Below are 19,537 nucleotides of genomic sequence, written 5' to 3' on the forward strand. Positions count from 1 at the left end.
ACTAGCATTGCTCATTCATTGGGTTTCCCTGCCCACCTCCCACCCTCTGTCTCTAGGTATTCACAGCCTAGTGAGGAGGAGGAGGAGGAAGAGGAGGAGGAGAGCGAGTCTGGGCTGGTCCCACAGCTCACAGATCATGCTGCTTACTCTTCTATAGACTTTGGATCCAAAGCTGAGACTCAGTCCTGCTCAGAACCCACGGGTAGGACATGCCCTCTGCTGCAGGCTGAATGCCCGGTACCCAACGAGGAGGGCACTGGCCAGGACTTAGCTTCTCCTTGTGGGGTAAGTGCTGTGTTCCCCCCCAAACCTTTTTACTTATCTGTCCCCTCAAGCCTGTAGTAGTCACCTCTCTAGTTAAAGTCTGATTTGTTATTGGCACCTTAGGGGGCACGGATAGTTTTTGTTTCTTTAATCAGTAATTCCTTTGGCACTGAGTGGGCATAACCACCTCCCTAGGTCTGACTTATTATTGGCCCTTTGGGAGGCACTGTCATACTTTTTTGTGTGTTAGGAAATGTGGACTAAGCTTTAGTAGTAGCAATAGGTTCTTATATAGTAATAGACCCACCGGTCTCAATTAGATCTGGTTTATAATTGGCACTTTGGGGGGCACTGACATAGTTTTTGTTCCTTAGGAAATTAGATAGACCACGAGCTGAGATTCAGTAATTGTCGTTGGCACTAAGAGGGCCGGGCGGTTTTGCCGTCAGTGGGACGGTGCCAAGCGGTGCTGATACCTGAGCCCATACCCATGCACTGTGTATATAACAACACAAATAAGCCGCGCTACAGAGCAGCAGTGATTAACCTGCAGAACGAGATGGTTATCCAGCATCAGATTGCACAGGTAATAATAGTTCTTCTGTGGCTGGGCATGAGTAGGAACAATTAGTACTAATGATTTTAGTAATTGCCTAGTTACTAAGGTATCCTCATCCAAAAAGCTTGCAATCTAAAACAGGAGATAAATGCACAGGTAGGGGCTTGCCCAGGTTCATCCCTCAAGTTCAAACATTTGCTCATGGGCAGATTTTAATGAAGGCTTGGATAACTAAGCATCCCCAAACCAACACCAGGGACTTACCAACTACAAATATGGAATTGGCGCTGTATTTATCCCGCTGTGGGTTCTGGGGTATTATACATGGAATTGGCACTGTATTTATCCTGCTGTGGGTTCTGGGGTATTATACATGGAATTGGCACTGTATTTATCCCGCTGTGGGTTCTGGGGTATTATACATGGAATTGGCACTGTATTTATCTGCTGTGGGTTCTGGGGTATTATACATGGAATTGGCACTGTATTTATCCTGCTGTGGGTTCTGGGGTATTATACATGGAATTGGCACTGTATTTATCCTGCTGTGGGTTCTGGGGTATTATACATGGAATTGGCACTGTATTTATCCTGCTGTGGGTTCTGGGGTATTATACATGGAATTGGCACTGTATTTATCCCGCTGTGGGTTCTGGGGTATTATACATGGAATTGGCACTATATTTATCCTGCTGTGGGTTCTGGGGTATTATACATGGAATTGGCACTGTATTTATCCTGCTGTGGGTTCTGGGGTATTATACATGGAATTGGCACTGTATTTATCCTGCTGTGGGTTCTGGGGTATTATACATGGAATTGGCACTGTATTTATCCCGCTGTGGGTTCTGGGGTATTATACATGGAATTGGCACTGTATTTATCCCGCTGTGGGTTCTGGGGTATTATACATGGAATTGGCACTATATTTATCCTGCTGTGGGTTCTGGGGTATTATACATGGAATTGGCACTGTATTTATCCTGCTGTGGGTTCTGGGGTATTATACATGGAATTGGCACTGTATTTATCCCGCTGTGGGTTCTGGGGTATTATACATGGAATTGGCACTGTATTTATCCTGCTGTGGGTTCTGGGGTATTATACATGGAATTGGCACTGTATTTATCCTGCTGTGGGTTCTGGGGTATTATACATGGAATTGGCACTGTATTTATCCCGCTGTGGGTTCTGGGGTATTATACATGGAATTGGCACTATATTTATCCTGCTGTGGGTTCTGGGGTATTATACATGGAATTGGCACTGTATTTATCCTGCTGTGGGTTCTGGGGTATTATACATGGAATTGGCACTGTATTTATCCCGCTGTGGGTTCTGGGGTATTATACATGGAATTGGCACTGTATTTATCTGCTGTGGGTTCTGGGGTATTATACATGGAATTGGCACTGTATTTATCCTGCTGTGGGTTCTGGGGTATTATACATGGAATTGGCACTGTATTTATCCTGCTGTGGGTTCTGGGGTATTATACATGGAATTGGCACTGTATTTATCCTGCTGTGGGTTCTGGGGTATTATACATGGAATTGGCACTGTATTTATCCTGCTGTGGGTTCTGGGGTATTATACATGGAATTGGCACTGTATTTATCCCGCTGTGGGTTCTGGGGTATTATACATGGAATTGGCACTGTATTTATCCTGCTGTGGGTTCTGGGGTATTATACATGGAATTGGCACTGTATTTATCCTGCTGTGGGTTCTGGGATATTATACATGGAATTGGCACTGTATTTATCCTGCTGTGTGTTCTGGGGTATTATACATGGAATTGGCGCTGTATTTATCCTGCTGTGTGTTCTGGGGTATTATACATGGAACTGGCGCTGTATTTATCCTGCTGTGGGTTCTGGGGTATTATACATGGAATTGGCGCTGTATTTATCCTGATGTGGGTTCTGGGGTATTATACATGGAATTGGCACTGTATTTATCCTGCTGTGGGTTCTGGGGTATTATACATTGAATTGGCACTGTATTTATCCTGCTGTGTGTTCTGGGGTATTATACATGGAATTGGCACTGTATTTATCCTGCTGTGTGTTCTGGGGTATTATGCATGGAATTGGCACTGTATTTATCCTGCTGTGGGTTCTGGGGTATTATACATGGAATTGGCACTGTATTTATCTGCTGTGGGTTCTGGGGTATTATACATGGAATTGGCACTGTATTTATCCCGCTGTGGTTTCTGGGATATTATACATGGAATTGGCACTGTATTTATCCTCCTGTGGTTTCTGGGGTATTATACATGGAATTGGCACTGTATTTATCCCGCTGTGGGTTCTGGGGTATTATACGTGGAATTGGCACTGTATTTATCTGCTGTGGGTTCTGGGGTATTATACATGGAATTGGCACTGTATTTATCCTGCCGTGGGTTCTGGGGTATTATACATGGAATTGGCACTGTATTTATCCTGCTGTGGGTTCTGTGGGTTCTGGGGTATTATACATGGAATTGGCACTGTATTTATCCCGCTGTGGGTTCTGGGGTATTATACATGGAATTGGCACTGTATTTATCCCGCTGTGGGTTCTGGGGTATTATACGTGGAATTGGCACTGTATTTATCCTGCTGTGGGTTCTGGGGTATTATACATGGAATTGGCACTGTATTTATCCTGCTGTGGGTTCTGGGGTATTATACATGGAATTGGCACTGTATTTATCCCGCTGTGGGTTCTGGGGTATTATACATGGAATTGGCACTGTATTTATCCCGCTGTGGGTTCTGGGGTATTATACGTGGAATTGGCACTGTATTTATCCTGCTGTGGGTTCTGGGGTATTATACATGGAATTGGCACTGTATTTATCCTGCCGTGGGTTCTGGGGTATTATACGTGGAATTGGCACTGTATTTATCCCGCTGTGGGTTCTGGGGTATTATACGTGGAATTGGCACTGTATTTATCCCGCTGTGGGTTCTGGGGTATTATACGTGGAATTGGCACTGTATTTATCCTGCTGTGGGTTCTGGGGTATTATACGTGGAATTGGCACTGTATTTATCCTGCCGTGGGTTCTGGGGTATTATACATGGAATTGGCACTGTATTTATCCCGCTGTGGGTTCTAGGGTATTATACATGGAATTGGCACTGTATTTATCTGCTGTGGGTTCTGGGGTATTATACATGGAATTGGCACTGTATTTATCCTGCTGTGGGTTCTGGGGTATTATACATGGAATTGGCACTGTATTTATCCTGCTGTGGGTTCTGGGGTATTATACATTGAATTGGCACTGTATTTATCCTGCTGTGTGTTCTGGGGTATTATACATGGAATTGGCACTGTATTTATCCTGCTGTGTGTTCTGGGGTATTATGCATGGAATTGGCACTGTATTTATCCTGCTGTGGGTTCTGGGGTATTATACATGGAATTGGCACTGTATTTATCTGCTGTGGGTTCTGGGGTATTATACATGGAATTGGCACTGTATTTATCCCGCTGTGGTTTCTGGGATATTATACATGGAATTGGCACTGTATTTATCCTCCTGTGGTTTCTGGGGTATTATACATGGAATTGGCACTGTATTTATCCCGCTGTGGGTTCTGGGGTATTATACGTGGAATTGGCACTGTATTTATCTGCTGTGGGTTCTGGGGTATTATACATGGAATTGGCACTGTATTTATCCTGCCGTGGGTTCTGGGGTATTATACATGGAATTGGCACTGTATTTATCCTGCTGTGGGTTCTGTGGGTTCTGGGGTATTATACATGGAATTGGCACTGTATTTATCCCGCTGTGGGTTCTGGGGTATTATACATGGAATTGGCACTGTATTTATCCCGCTGTGGGTTCTGGGGTATTATACGTGGAATTGGCACTGTATTTATCCTGCTGTGGGTTCTGGGGTATTATACATGGAATTGGCACTGTATTTATCCTGCTGTGGGTTCTGGGGTATTATACATGGAATTGGCACTGTATTTATCCCGCTGTGGGTTCTGGGGTATTATACATGGAATTGGCACTGTATTTATCCCGCTGTGGGTTCTGGGGTATTATACGTGGAATTGGCACTGTATTTATCCTGCTGTGGGTTCTGGGGTATTATACATGGAATTGGCACTGTATTTATCCTGCCGTGGGTTCTGGGGTATTATACGTGGAATTGGCACTGTATTTATCCCGCTGTGGGTTCTGGGGTATTATACGTGGAATTGGCACTGTATTTATCTGCTGTGGGTTCTGGGGTATTATACATGGAATTGGCACTGTATTTATCTGCTGTGGGTTCTGGGGTATTATACATGGAATTGGCGCTGTATTTATCCCGCTGTGGGTTCTGGGGTATTATACGTGGAATTGGCACTGTATTTATCCTGCTGTGGGTTCTGGGGTATTATACATGGAATTGGCACTGTATTTATCCTGCCGTGGGTTCTGGGGTATTATACATGGAATTGGCACTGTATTTATCCCGCTGTGGGTTCTAGGGTATTATACATGGAATTGGCACTGTATTTATCCTGCTGTGGGTTCTGGGGTATTATACATGGAATTGGCACTGTATTTATCCTGCTGTGGGTTCTGGGGTATTATACATGGAATTGGCACTGTATTTATCCTGCTGTGGGTTCTGGGGTATTATACATGGAATTGGCACTGTATTTATCCTGCTGTGGGTTCTGGTGTATTATACATGGAATTGGCACTGTATTTATCCTGCTGAGTGTTTTTGGGGTATTATACATGGAATTGGTACTGTATTTATCCTGCTGAGTGTTCTTGGGGTATTACAGGATTATTCTGAGCAAATATTTGAACTTGATGTTGAACTTAATTGTCTTTTTTCAACCTCAACTACTATAAAATTATATTTATAAAAGAAAAAAGTATATTACTTCCCTTATAAACTTTTTTGCTTCATTGGAAAGTTGGGGATATAATGGTCTCTATATAGAACAGGTAACAGACCTCACATTAATTCTAAGGACAAGAAAGACAGATTTCTTTAAAAAAAACTTTATTTGTAATATAAAATCTGCATACAATACATTTAACAATGCATATAAAACATAGATTAAGGATTTTTATGGATAAAAGGTATTGAAAGAGCTCCCAAAATAGCAAAATGTGTTTAATAAGTCGAATTTAAGAGCAATTAGCCCTATAAAAGCCCAATTCAGTTAATCTCTCCTGTGGAATCAATATGAGTGCTATTACCTGTTATGTACATGTATATAAAATGTATATATCCCCCATTTTTGTAAGTTCTGTAAGTTAATGGGGTTGGTTCACCTACCAACTTTGCAATTAGTCTTTATGATTTATTTTGTATAGTTTTAGAAATATTTGCCTTTCTATTCTGCTTTTTTCCAGCTTTCAAATGGGGGTCACTGACCCCGGCAGCCAAACCCTATTGCTCTGTGAGGCTCCAGTTTTATTGTTATTGTTACTTTTTCTTATTTATCTTTCTATTCAGCCCCTCTCCTATTTATATTCCCATCTCTTGTTCCAATACTGCCTGGTTACTAGGATAAATAAGACCCTAGCAACCAGAGAGCTGCTGAAATACCCAAGTGGAGAGCTGCTGAACAAAAAGCTTAATACCTAGAAAGCATAAAAAATAAAAAAAGAATACCAACTGCAAATTGTCTCAAACTATGTCTACACCATAAAAGTTTCATTTGATATAACGTTCTCTAGAAAGTGCTGCGTTGCCACTCGGCAGTTACATAGTAACTCAGCTTAGAAAAAGCCCTGTATCTATAAAGTTCAGCCATTGGCTGAAATAGATTCTGCCTGGGATTTTAGTACAGGTATGGGATCCCTTATCCGGAAACCCGTTATCCAGAAAGCTCCTTATTGGGGGCAGAACAATCCTATTGGGTTTAATTAATGCTTTATTGATTTTTTAGTAGACTTAAGGTATGGAGATCCAAATTACGGAAAGACCCCTTATCCGGAATACCCTTGGTCCCGAGCATTCTGGATAACGGGTCCTATACCTGTACATGTGTTTGAGTTGCCATACTACAAAAACTGCACTCTGTGAAGAAAACTGTAGGTTTGAAAAGAACTCAATTTATTCCCGGCAGGATTTACTGGGCCCAGTGGTTGCACTTGATAAACGTGTGTCTTTTTTTCAACTCTTAATGGGGTAGTTTATCTTTAAGTTAACTATTAGTATGTTATAGAATGGCCAATTGTAAGCAACTTTTTATTGGTCTTTTTTTTTTTTATAGTTTTTCTTAATTATTTGCCTTCTTTTTCTAACTCTTTGCAGCTTTTAAATGGGGGTCACTGACCCTGGCAGTCAAAAACTGCTACAATTTATTTATTATTGTTACTTATTTTTTTGTATTTTTTATTCAGTCCCTCTCCTATTCATATTCCTGTCTGTCGTTCAAACCACTCCCTGGTTGCTAAGGTAATTCTGACCCTAGCAATGAGATAGCAGGTGGAACTCCAAACTGGAGAGCTAAAGAACAAATACTGAAAAAATGGAAAAACTTCATATAATTAAAAATGAAGACCAATTGCAAATATTACTCTCTACATCATACTAAAAGTTATCTCAAAGGTGAACAGCCCAGTCCAACCTGGTACTGTACTGGTTCTGGGGGCATTTATACTGGATATCAAAAATGTCAATCGCTGGTAACTTGCCCTGGGCCCTGCGTAGCCCTCTGCTAGTTACTGCTGTCCTACACTGGTGATAATCACCACTAGTGGGAACTTGTACTTTTCACCATCGGTTCTGACTACTGAAAAATGCATTTGATGCCTTGAGTGTAATGACCCGTATGTGTGTATAAAGGGCCGAATTGGCAGCTGGTGTAGGCAGGTCAGTATTACTGAAATAATGGATATTCTTTGGGATTTGGCCCTAACTGTCCCTTGGGTGCCATCATTGGAGGAGGTGGAGAAAGAGTCCTGGCCTGGTACCAAATATCATATATGGCTCATTACATGCTCCAGTTCAGGCTATAGGGGAGAACACCACACAATACTTTCCATTGCTTCTCAGTATAATGTGCTTTTACTCAGCAGCCCCGCAGCGCATACAGACATTCCTATGCATTTAGGCAGTTTTTCAGTATACAAGACTGCGCGCCATTAGAGTATACAAGACTGCGCGCCATTGGAGTATACAAGACTGCGCGCCATTGGAGTATACAAGACTGCGCGCCATTAGAGTATACAAGACTGCGCGCCATTGGAGTATACAAGACTGCGTGCCATTAGAGTATACAAGACTGCGCGCCATTGGAGTATACAAGACTGCGCGCCATTAGAGTATACAAGACTGCGCGCCATTGGAGTATACAAGACTGCGTGCCATTGGAGTATACAAGATTGCGTGCCATTGGAGTATACAAGATTGCGTGCCATTGGAGTATACAAGATTGCGTGCCATTGGAGTATACAAGATTGCGTGCCATTGGAGTATACAAGATTGCGTGCCATTGGAGTATACAAGATTGCGTGCCATTGGAGTATACAAGACTGCGTGCCATTGGAGTATACAAGACTGCGTGCCATTAGAGTATACAAGACTGCGCGCCATTGGAGTATACAAGACTGCGCGCCATTAGAGTATACAAGACTGCGCGCCATTGGAGTATACAAGACTGCGTGCCATTGGAGTATACAAGATTGCGTGCCATTGGAGTATACAAGATTGCGTGCCATTGGAGTATACAAGATTGCGTGCCATTGGAGTATACAAGACTGCGTGCCATTGGAGTATACAAGACTGCGTGCCATTAGAGTATACAAGACTGCGCGCCATTGGAGTATACAAGACTGCGTGCCATTGGAGTATACAAGATTGCGTGCCATTGGAGTATACAAGATTGCGTGCCATTGGAGTATACAAGACTGCGCGCCATTGGAGTATACAAGACTGCGTGCCATTGGAGTACACAAGACTGCGCGCCATTGAAGTACACAAGACTGCGCGCCATTGGAGTATACAAGACAGCGCGCCATTGGAGTATACAAGACTGCGTGCCATTGGAGTATACAAGACTGCGCGCCATTGCAGTATACAAGACTGCGCGCCATTGGAGTATACAAGACTGCGCGCCATTGGAGTATACAAGACTGCGCGCCATTGGAGTATACAAGACTGCGCGCCATTGGAGTATACAAGACTGCGCGCCATTGGAGTATACAAGACTGCGTGCCATTGGAGTATACAAGACTGCGTGCCATTGGAGTATACAAGACTGCGTGCCATTGGAGTATACAAGACTGCGCGCCATTGGAGTATACAAGACTGCGCGCCATTGGAGTATACACGACTGCGTGCCATTGGAGTATACAAGACTGCGCGCCATTGGAGTATACAAGACTGCGCGCCATTGGAGTATACAAGACTGCGTGCCATTGGAGTATACAAGACTGCGTGCCATTGGAGTATACAAGACTGCGTGCCATTGGAGTATACACGACTGCGTGCCATTGGACAGCAAATAATGGTGGAGAGATCAGAGACATAATGACTGATATTGTGTCTGTACAGTAACTAATCAATATTGGTCAAAGATTTGTCTGTTTCTTGCGCGGCCGGTAATTAAACTGCAGGAGGAATGTACAACTCCTGTCGGCATTAGCAACGGCACTGTGTACAAACAACCTGCACTCAAGGGAATTATCTCCCCTTTAAATAGCCATATCTGTGTCTGAACTCAGTGAGTAATGTCTAGTAACAAAAGTTAGATAGATTTTTTAAAGTTGCAGGACTTTCATAGTAAAGTGTAATCAGATCATTTCTTTTTCCTATAAAGCAGCAGTCCTGCCCTGCTTTATGGCTGAGATTCTAGCTATCTGTATAACAGAGCATTCTGTCACAGTGGCACAGATCCTATCTGATCCCCCCCATTGTAAGCAGCAGTCCTGCCCTGCTTTATGGCTGAGATTCTAGCTATCTGTATAACAGAGCATTCTGTCACAGTGGCACAGATCCTATCTGATCCCCCCATTGTAAGCAGCAGTCCTGCCCTGCTTTATGGCTGAGATTCTAGCTATCTGTATAACAGAGCATTCTGTCACAGTGGCACAGATCCTATCTGATCCCCCCATTGTAAGCAGCAGTCCTGCCCTGCTTTATGGCTGAGATTCTAGCTATCTGTATAACAGAGCATTCTGTCACAGTGGCACAGATCCTATCTGATCCCCCCATTGTAAGCAGCAGTCCTGCCCTGCTTTATGGCTGAGATTCTAACTATCTGTATAACAGAGCATTCTGTCACAGTGGCACAGATCCTATCTGATCCCCCCCATTGTAAGCAGCAGTCCTGCCCTGCTTTATGGCTGAGATTCTAGCTATCTGTATAACAGAGCATTCTGTCACAGTGGCACAGATCCTATCTGATCCCCCCATTGTAAGCAGCAGTCCTGCCCTGCTTTATGGCTGAGATTCTAGCTATCTGTATAACAGAGCATTCTGTCACAGTGGCACAGATCCTATCTGATCCCCCCATTGTAAGCAGCAGTCCTGCCCTGCTTTATGGCTGAGATTCTAGCTATCTGTATAACAGAGCATTCTGTCACAGTGGCACAGATCCTATCTGATCCCCCCCATTGTAAGCAGCAGTCCTGCCCTGCTTTATGGCTGAGATTCTAGCTATCTGTATAACAGAGCATTCTGTCACAGTGGCACAGATCCTATCTGATCCCCCCATTGTAAGCAGCAGTCCTGCCCTGCTTTATGGCTGAGATTCTAGCTATCTGTATAACAGAGCATTCTGTCACAGTGGCACAGATCCTATCTGATCCCCCCATTGTAAGCAGCAGTCCTGCCCTGCTTTATGGCTGAGATTCTAGCTATATCTATAAAAGAACACTCAGGCCACAGAGGGCAGCAGTCTTATACTGTATATTTATAATAATAATACCCATTATTTATATCAGTGAAAGATTATGAACCCTTAACAGAGTTAAATAAGATACAAAGGCAAAGAAAACAACCCCATGGCACTTTAAAAACATCATACATATAATAACCCAGCCAGCTGCAATTAAAAGTGTCTTTGGATGACAGTGTCCCTTAACAGTACAGAACAGGGACATAGACGTATAGTTCAGCACCATCTGGATAACACAGCATGCCGTCCCCTGATGGAATGTCACTGTTAATCTCAGCTGCTGTATTTATGGGAGCAGGGAGTGATACACTCTCATATCCATGTTACTATATAAAGGGATCTTAAGCCATAATTTAGACTATTCATGCCCTTTACCAGCTTAGTTGCCCTTCTCTGGACCCTCTCTAACTCAATAATGTCCCGTTTGAGCACTGGAGACCAAAACTGAACAGCATATTCTAGATGGGGCCTTACCAGCACTCTGTAAAGGGGAAGAATAACCCCCTCCTCCCGTGAATCTATACCCCTTTTAATACAGCCCAATACCCTGTTTGCCCTTGCTGCTGCTGCCTGGCATTGCTTGCTACAGCCAAGTTTATTATCTACAAGGACTCCAAGGTCCTTCTCCATTATGGATTTGCCCAGTGCCTTCCCATTTCAGGTACATTTATCAACATTGAATCTTATCTGCCACTTAGCCGCCCAGATTGCCAGTTTGCCCAGACCCTGCTGCAAGGTGCCACATCCTGGATGGAATTAATTGAATTCTGTACCATCTGCAAACACTCATACGTTGCTATTACTATTATATTACCGTCCCCTAAGTCATTAATGAAGAAGTTAAATAAAAGTGGACCCAATACAGAACCCCACTAAGAACCCTACTCCAAGTAGAAACTGTACCATTAACAACCCCCCTCTGTACCCGATCCTGTAGCCAGTTTCCTACCCATATGCAAACAACTGTATATTTCCATTATTTAATGGGGCCACACTCTCAACCTGCATTTTTTTTACTATTAATATACTTAAAAAATGTTTGGAGTTTATTCTTAGCCTGTACTGCTATCTGTTCCTCAATTTCTATCTTTGTAAAAACACTCAGTTTCCATGGTTTAGGTTCTCTGAGCACAAAGATAGAAACACTTGCTGGTGTTTCCCTCTGCCACGAGTCCCTTCTATGGTACTTGGTGATAATATCATGCCTTAACGCATTTCACCAATCAGGCTTCATTAAAGTGCCTACGTGAATTTATTTGTATGTATAACTTTATTTATAAAGTGCCACAAGGGTACGCAGTGCTGTACAGTGATATAATAAATACAATAAATAAGTATAAATGCACAGGGAGTAAGTGCCATGTGGTATGAGACACAGTAGGAAGGAGGTCCCTGCCCCATAGAGCTTACAGTCTAAGTGGTTGGGTAACATACAGGCACAAACTGGAAGGTAAGAGGGCACTAGGTATGGGTATTTGCCCCGTAGAGCTTACAGTCTAAGTGGTTGGGTAACATACAGGCACAAATTGGAAGGTAAGAGTGCACTAGGTATGGGTATTTGCCCCGTAGAGCTTACAATCTAAGTGGTTGGGTAACATACAGGCACAAATTGGAAGGTAAGGGTGCACTAGGTATGGGTATTTGCCCCGTAGAGCTTACAATCTAAGTGGTTGGGTAACATACAGGCACAAACTGGAAGGTAAGAGTGCACCAGGTATGGGCATTTGCCCCGTAGAGCTTACAATCTAAGTGGTTGGGTAACATACAGGCAAAAATTGGAAGGTAAGAGTGCACCAGGTATGGACATTTGCCCCGTAGAGCTTACAATCTAAGTGGTTGGGTAACATACAGGCACAAATTGGAAGGTAAGAGTGCACTAGGTATGGGTATTTGCCCCGTAGAGCTTACAATCTAAGCGGTTGGGTAACATACAGGCACAAATTGGAAGGTAAGAGTGCACTAGGTATGGGCATTTGCCCCATAGAGCTTACAATCTAAGTGGCTGGGTAACATACAGGCACAAATTGGAAGGTAAGAGTGCACCAGGTATGGACATTTGCCCCGTAGAGCTTACAATCTAAGTGGTTGGGTAACATACAGGCACAAATTGGAAGGTAAGAGTGCACTAGGTATGGTTCCTGCCCTGTAGAGCTTACAATCTAAGTGGTTGGGTAACATACAGGCACAAATTGGAAGTTAAGAGTGCACTAGGTATGGGCATTTGCCCCGTAGAGCTTACAATCTAAGTGGTTGGGTAACATACAGGCACAAATTGGAAGGTAAGAGTGCACTAGGTATGGGCATTTGCTCCGTAGAGCTTACAATCTAAGTGGTTGGGTAACATACAGGCACAAATTGGAAGTTAAGAGTGCACTAGGTATGGGCATTTGCCGTGTAGAGCTTACAATCTAAGTGGTTGGGTAACATACAGGCACAAATTGGAAGGTAAGAGTGCACTAGGTATGGGCATTTGCCCCGTAGAGCTTACAGTCTAAGTGGTTGGGTAACATACAGGCACAGTCTTTGAGTTTATCTCCAAATGAATCCCCACTGATCTGATAGGGGCACAAGGAAAACTCCCAAATAAAGTGCTCTCTACACTGCCAGCGATTGCGGATAAATTCCCTCCTTGCACCAAAACAGCAACCGACCAATCCCGTTCACTTTCTCGCTCGCTACAAAGGCTTTTAGCACCTCGTTGACCTAGCTTTAGGGTTTATTTAACAGATGAACAGACCGGTAGGTGAACTGACGCCTGCTTTATTATATCAAGAGTCAGAACTAGAGAAAAGAAAGAGACTATGAAACCAGTTTTGTAAACAAATGTAGATGGAGCGTTGCATCTTGGGAATAAAAATGCTAATTGAACCTTTGGAAATGCAGGGAATCCCTTTAGCACTCAGGGCTGGGTCTGTATTTTGCCCCAAACAAAGCTATGCATTTACATACATACATATACATTCAGGAGTCAGAACCTGCAGTGCAGCCAGACAGATACTGCTTTCTATAGCAACTACATTTAAAAATAACTGTAACAAACTGAAAATATGCCATTAATGCACACTGGGAAGTTTCTTAGAATTATATCTTTCAAAAAAAATATTTTTTCCCGATGTGCAGTTCCCCTTTACTAGTGAGGCTGCGTGAGTGGCTATATACACACACTCTGACGGATAACTGCACCTGTCAGCCTTCACCTCGCTGGAATGTTTTTTTGAATATGTCACTGTGATGTATTTACCCTCTAAATGTCTCCTGAGCTTTCCTGTGAATAGCCCCGGGGCCACAGAACTGGTTTTTCTTTTTAACTTACGACTAAAACTTGGGCAGTTTGGCATCTTAAGCAGCAAGTGTGTTCCAATCTAACTGGTCACAAACACGCAGGTATTAGCTGTAGTACCGCCTTTCACCAGCGTCTGCCAAGGGCCTTTTCCCCATAGGGCAGCAATAGAACAGCGCCAAAAACAATAGCCAATACAAGCTAATACGCTTGTATTGCCTCCAATAAGGGGTAATTATATCTTAGTTGGGATCAAGTACAGGTACTGTTTTATTATTACAGAGAAAAGGGAATCATTTAACCATGAAATAAACCCAATAGGGCTGTTCTGCCCCAATAAGGGGTAATTATATCTTAGTTGGGATCAAGTACAGATACTGTTTTATTATTACAGAGAAAAGGGAATCATTTAACCATTAAATAAACCCAATAGGGCTGTTCTGCCCCCAATAAGGGGTAATTATATCTTAGTTGGGATCAAGTACAGGTACTGTTTTATTATTACAGAGAAAAGGGAATCATTTAACCATTAAATAAACCCAATAGGGCTGTTCTGCCCCCAATAAGGGGTAATTATATCTTAGTTGGGATCAAGTACAGGTACTGTTTTATTATTACAGAGAAAAGGGAATCATTTAACCATTAAATAACCCAATAGGACTGTTCTGCCCCAATAAGGGGTAATTATATCTTAGTTGGGATCAAGTACAGGTACTGTTTTATTATTACAAAGAAAAGGAAATCATTTTTAAAAATTGGAATTATTTGCTTATAATGGAGTCTATGGGTGATGGCCTTTCTGTAATTTGGAACTTTCTGGATAAGGGGTTTCCGGATAAGGGATCCCATACCTATATTTTAATTTCTTTGACTTTTTTCTTGTGGCATTGACATTTTGTCATTTTTTCTGTCCCCAGGGTTGTTGGCCCGGGGTGCCCCCCCCAGGGGATCATGCCTAATTCAGTAAGACCATACCATTTCTTCACTGCCTTTCTTGTTATATTAAACTTTATGTGCTTAAGGATTATTCTATCATAAATTTTTTGGGGGGTAGTGGGGGGCCCACCAGTGACATTTTGCCCAGGGCCCGCTGGTACCTGAAAGATTCCCGTGACCCAGTTTTTTTGCCGCTTCTCTTTCATCTCTCTACTAAAAGCCGTGACTGGGGAAATGCAATTGTACAGTAATGTGAATAAATCATTCTCTATTTACCAGGAAACTAATTGTCCCCTGAGAAGGTTCTTTGTCCGGGTGTATAATGGACTATTCCGCTATATAAATAAGCCCCTGGAATCCCATGTAAATGGGCGGTGCCTCAGTAACAGATCCGCGGCCCACAGGGATGCATTACATGCGCTTCTTTAGAAATGGGCGCATTCCTTTATACTCTTGTTATTCCCTCCCACACAGACCCGGGCCGGCGGTGTAGGGGCCCAACACTGGGGGGGTCAACTGGTTTGTAACTGGAAACCCCACTTGCTTGATTTCCATAATGTCAAAGACTAAAGGTTTAGTTCACCTTGCAGTCAGCTTTTATAGTGTTATGGAATGTGCTATTCCTAGCAACTTTGCAGTTGGTCTTCATTATTTTTTGCAGGTTTTTTAAATATTTGCCTTGCTTTCCTAATTTTTTTCAGCTTTCCAATGGGGGACCCCAACAGCCAAAATACTATTGCTCTGTGAGGCTACAGCTTTATATATATATGTATCTTAACTTTCTATTCAGGCCCTATCCTATTCATATTCCAGCCTTCATCACCGAGGAGTTCCTTATAATATATAGTGAATAAAGTGCCCCCTATTGTAACATATAGGGATATTATAAGTCCCCGAGGAGTTCCTTATAATATATAGTGAATAAAGTACCCCCTATTGTAACATATAGGGATATTATAAGCCCCCGAGGAGTTCCTTATAATATATAGTGAATAAAGTGCCCCCTATTGTAAAATATAGGGATATTATAAGTCCCCAAGGAGTTCCTTATAATATATAGTGAATAAAGTACCCCCTATTGTAACATATAGGGATATTATAAGCCCCCGAGGAGTTCCTTATAATATATATTGAATAAAGTGCCCCCTATTGTAAAATATAGCGATATTATAAGCCCCCGAGGAGTTCCTTATAATATATAGTGAATAAAGTGCCCCCTATTGTAACATATAGGGATATTATAAGCCCTGAGGAGTTCCTTATAATATATAGTGAATAAAGTGCCCCCTATTGTAACATATAGGGATATTATAAGCCCCCGAGGAGTTCCTTATAATATATAGTGAATAAAGTACCCCCTATTGTAACATATAGGGATATTATAAGCCCCCGAGGAGTTCCTTATAATATATAGTGAATAAAGTACAACCTATTGTAAAATATAGGGATATTATAAGTGACAGAAATCATTAAGTGCCGATTATAACTGATGACATCACTAAGCACAGTTTATAAGGATATAATTTACACTTTGGTCCCATAGGGAAATGACCAAACTGTATATTATATTGAGATCTATTCAGTCAATTATAGAAGCTGGTACCTACATGAACTTTACAGCAGGGCATTGACTGGTTATTGGGCCCCAAATTTTGGGAACAAGACAGTCGACATAACAAATATTGCAACTGCTTATCAATCAAACTCTCACTGGGCCCCCCCATAGTTCCTGGGGCCCCCAGCAGCTGCAGGGTCAGTTTCAACTACAGGTACACGTAGGGGTAAAATGATTTGCGTGTATATCGTAGAAGCTGTGCTTGGAGAAATAAAACCTGCATCCATCAAGTTCAACCTTGTTGATTCTTAGTGTAGTGCACTACTACAGGGGGCGTGGCCAAAAATATTGGTACCATTTTGTTCATGGGGGGGCACAAACAAGTGATTTGTATAGGTACTTGGTACTTGTTTATTACTCTGCATTTGTTTCTATATGAGCGTATGCTGTCTTATCCCACCCCTTCTCAACACAATGACCTTCTTCTTCCATATGGAGATGAGTCTACAGCCTATGGCTGTTTGTAGGTAGCCAATGGTAAATCTAAATCAGTGGGCGGGGCTTAATATTCCAAGGCTAGACAATGGCAGGGTGTGGCTAGAAGCCCCATGATAAAACGTTGGACTATAATGTGTCTGGTTGGCTTCGTTTGCCTGGCTATCATGGACTATTCTCACACAGAAGGAACTCTGATAAAGGACATTGCTTGAACCCCAGTGCCAATGCTTGATTTCCCAGCATCCTCTCTGGGCCCAAAGATAGCTGTAAGGAGGGTTGAACCCCATGAGAGAAGACATATGCCAGATGCACAGTGTTATAACTAAAGGTACAGTCATTTCTGGGAATTTGCTGTTGTACATGGATCAGTTTGTTTCATTCCTTACATATTGAAGACACTTAATAGTGGGGGGTAATTTATTATTTTGCACCTGGGCAGTAACCGGTGGCAACCAATTGGGTATTTGCTTTCATTGCTCAGCCTGCAACTAGATGAAAAAGGCTAATCACTGATTGGTTGCTACAGGTCACTGCCAAGGTGCAAATTTGCCCACTCTTGATAAATGACCCTATTCCGTAAGGTAAAGGAAACACCAATATATTAAGGTTTATTATTAATATTAACAGTAGTGAGCGCTATTAATGCATATGGGTTCATTCCTGGTTGGACTATGGCTACGGGAGGAATGGAAATGGTGAGGAAATTTCATCAGTTCAGCACTTTGTGTTCCACATTGTCCCACAGGGCAGGAATTACATTCACATCTGTTGGATACAGAGACTGGAATATGTTTTATATCCTCCTCCCCGTGTTCCCAAAACTGCTCCAGATGTAGCCGGCCTCACAGGGGAGTTACCTTCCTAGCAACGGGGACTCTATGCTTCTGTGCCCATATAAAGGCACAAGGCTGCAGGCTGAGTTATACAGGGAACTCTGAGTATTACTCATGTATTATAAGGGATAATGTACCCCCTACTGTAAATGATAAGGATATTAGCAGTCACTGAGGGGCTCTGTGCCCCCCATATAAAGGCACAAGGCTGCAGGCTGAGTTATACAGGGAACTCTGAGTATCACTCATGTATTATAAGGGATAATGTACCCCCTACTGTAAATGATAAGGATATTAGCAGTCACTGAGGGGTTCTGTGCCCCCCATATAAAGGCACAAGGCTGCAGGCTGAGTTATACAGGGAACTCTGAGTATCACTCATGTATTATAAGGGATAATGTACCCCCTACTGTAAATGATAAGGATATTAGCAGTCACTGAGGGGCTCTGTGCCCCCCATATAAAGGCACAAGGCTGCAGGCTGAGTTATACAGGGAACTCTGAGTATCACTCATGTATTATAAGGGATAATGTACCCCCTACTGTAAATGATAAGGATATTAGCAGTCACTGAGGGGCTCTGTGCCCCCCATATAAAGGCACAAGGCTGCAGGCTGAGTTATACAGGGAACTCTGAGTATCACTCATGTATTATAAGGGATAATGTACCCCCTACTGTAAATGATAAGGATATTAACAGTCACTGAGGGGTTCTGTGCCCATATAAAGGCACAAGGCTGCAGGCTGAGTTATACAGGGAACTCTGAGTATCACTCATGTATTATAAGGGATAATGTACCCCCTACTGTAAATGATAAGGATATTAGCAGTCACTGAGGGGCTCTGTGCCCCCCATATAAAGGCACAAGGCTGCAGGCTGAGTTATACAGGGAACTCTGAGTATCACTCATGTATTATAAGGGATAATGTACCCCCTACTGTAAATGATAAGGATATTAGCAGTCACTGAGGGGCTCTGTGCCCCCCATATAAAGGCACAAGGCTGCAGGCTGAGTTATACAGGGAACTCTGAGTATCACTCATGTATTATAAGGGATAATGTACCCCCTACTGTAAATGATAAGGATATTAACAGTCACTGAGGGGTTCTGTGCCCATATAAAGGCACAAGGCTGCAGGCTGAGTTATACAGGGAACTCTGAGTATCACTCATGTATTATAAGGGATAATGTACCCCCTACTGTAAATGATAAGGATATTAGCAGTCACTGAGGGGCTCTGTGCCCATATAAAGGCACAAGGCTGCAGGCTGAGTTATACAGGGAACCCTGAGTATCACTCATGTATTATAAGGGATAATGTACCCCCTACTGTAAATGATAAGGATATTAGCAGTCACTGAGGGGCTCTGTGCCCCCCATATAAAGGCACAAGGCTGCAGGCTGAGTTATACAGAGAACTCTGAGTATCACTCATGTATTATAAGGGATAATGTACCCCCTACTGTAAATGATAAGGATATTAGCAGTCACTGAGGGGTTCTGTGCCCATATAAAGGCACAAGGCTGCAGGCTGAGTTATACAGGGAACTCTGAGTATCACTCATGTATTATAAGGGATAATGTACCCCCTACTGTAAATGATAAGGATATTTGCAGTCACTGAGGGGTTCTGTGCCCATATAAAGGCACAAGGCTGCAGGCTGAGTTATACAGGGAACTCTGAGTATCACTCATGTATTATAAGGGATAATGTACCCCCTACTGTAAATGATAAGGATA

General features: G+C 42.7%; 1 protein-coding gene across 2 annotated transcripts in view; it reads left to right on the forward strand.

The window, feature by feature from the left end:
- Nucleotides 1-203: 203 nt before the first annotated feature.
- LOC116406441 (P2Y purinoceptor 2-like) overlaps nucleotides 204-19,537 on the forward strand; it is a 41,627-nt gene continuing 22,293 nt past the window's right edge. The window contains exon 1 of one of the 2 annotated variants that reach the window (XM_031897362.1): nucleotides 204-285. The gene's annotated coding sequence lies outside the window, so the exon portion shown is untranslated. Of the gene's footprint in view, nucleotides 286-17,206; nucleotides 17,291-19,537 lie in introns of those variants that run through there. The other variant, XM_031897361.1, reaches the window with a different exon arrangement.

The sequence above is a fragment of the Xenopus tropicalis genome, chromosome 2 (assembly GCF_000004195.4).
Source record: "Xenopus tropicalis strain Nigerian chromosome 2, UCB_Xtro_10.0, whole genome shotgun sequence".
NCBI classification, from domain to species: domain Eukaryota; kingdom Metazoa; phylum Chordata; class Amphibia; order Anura; family Pipidae; genus Xenopus; species Xenopus tropicalis.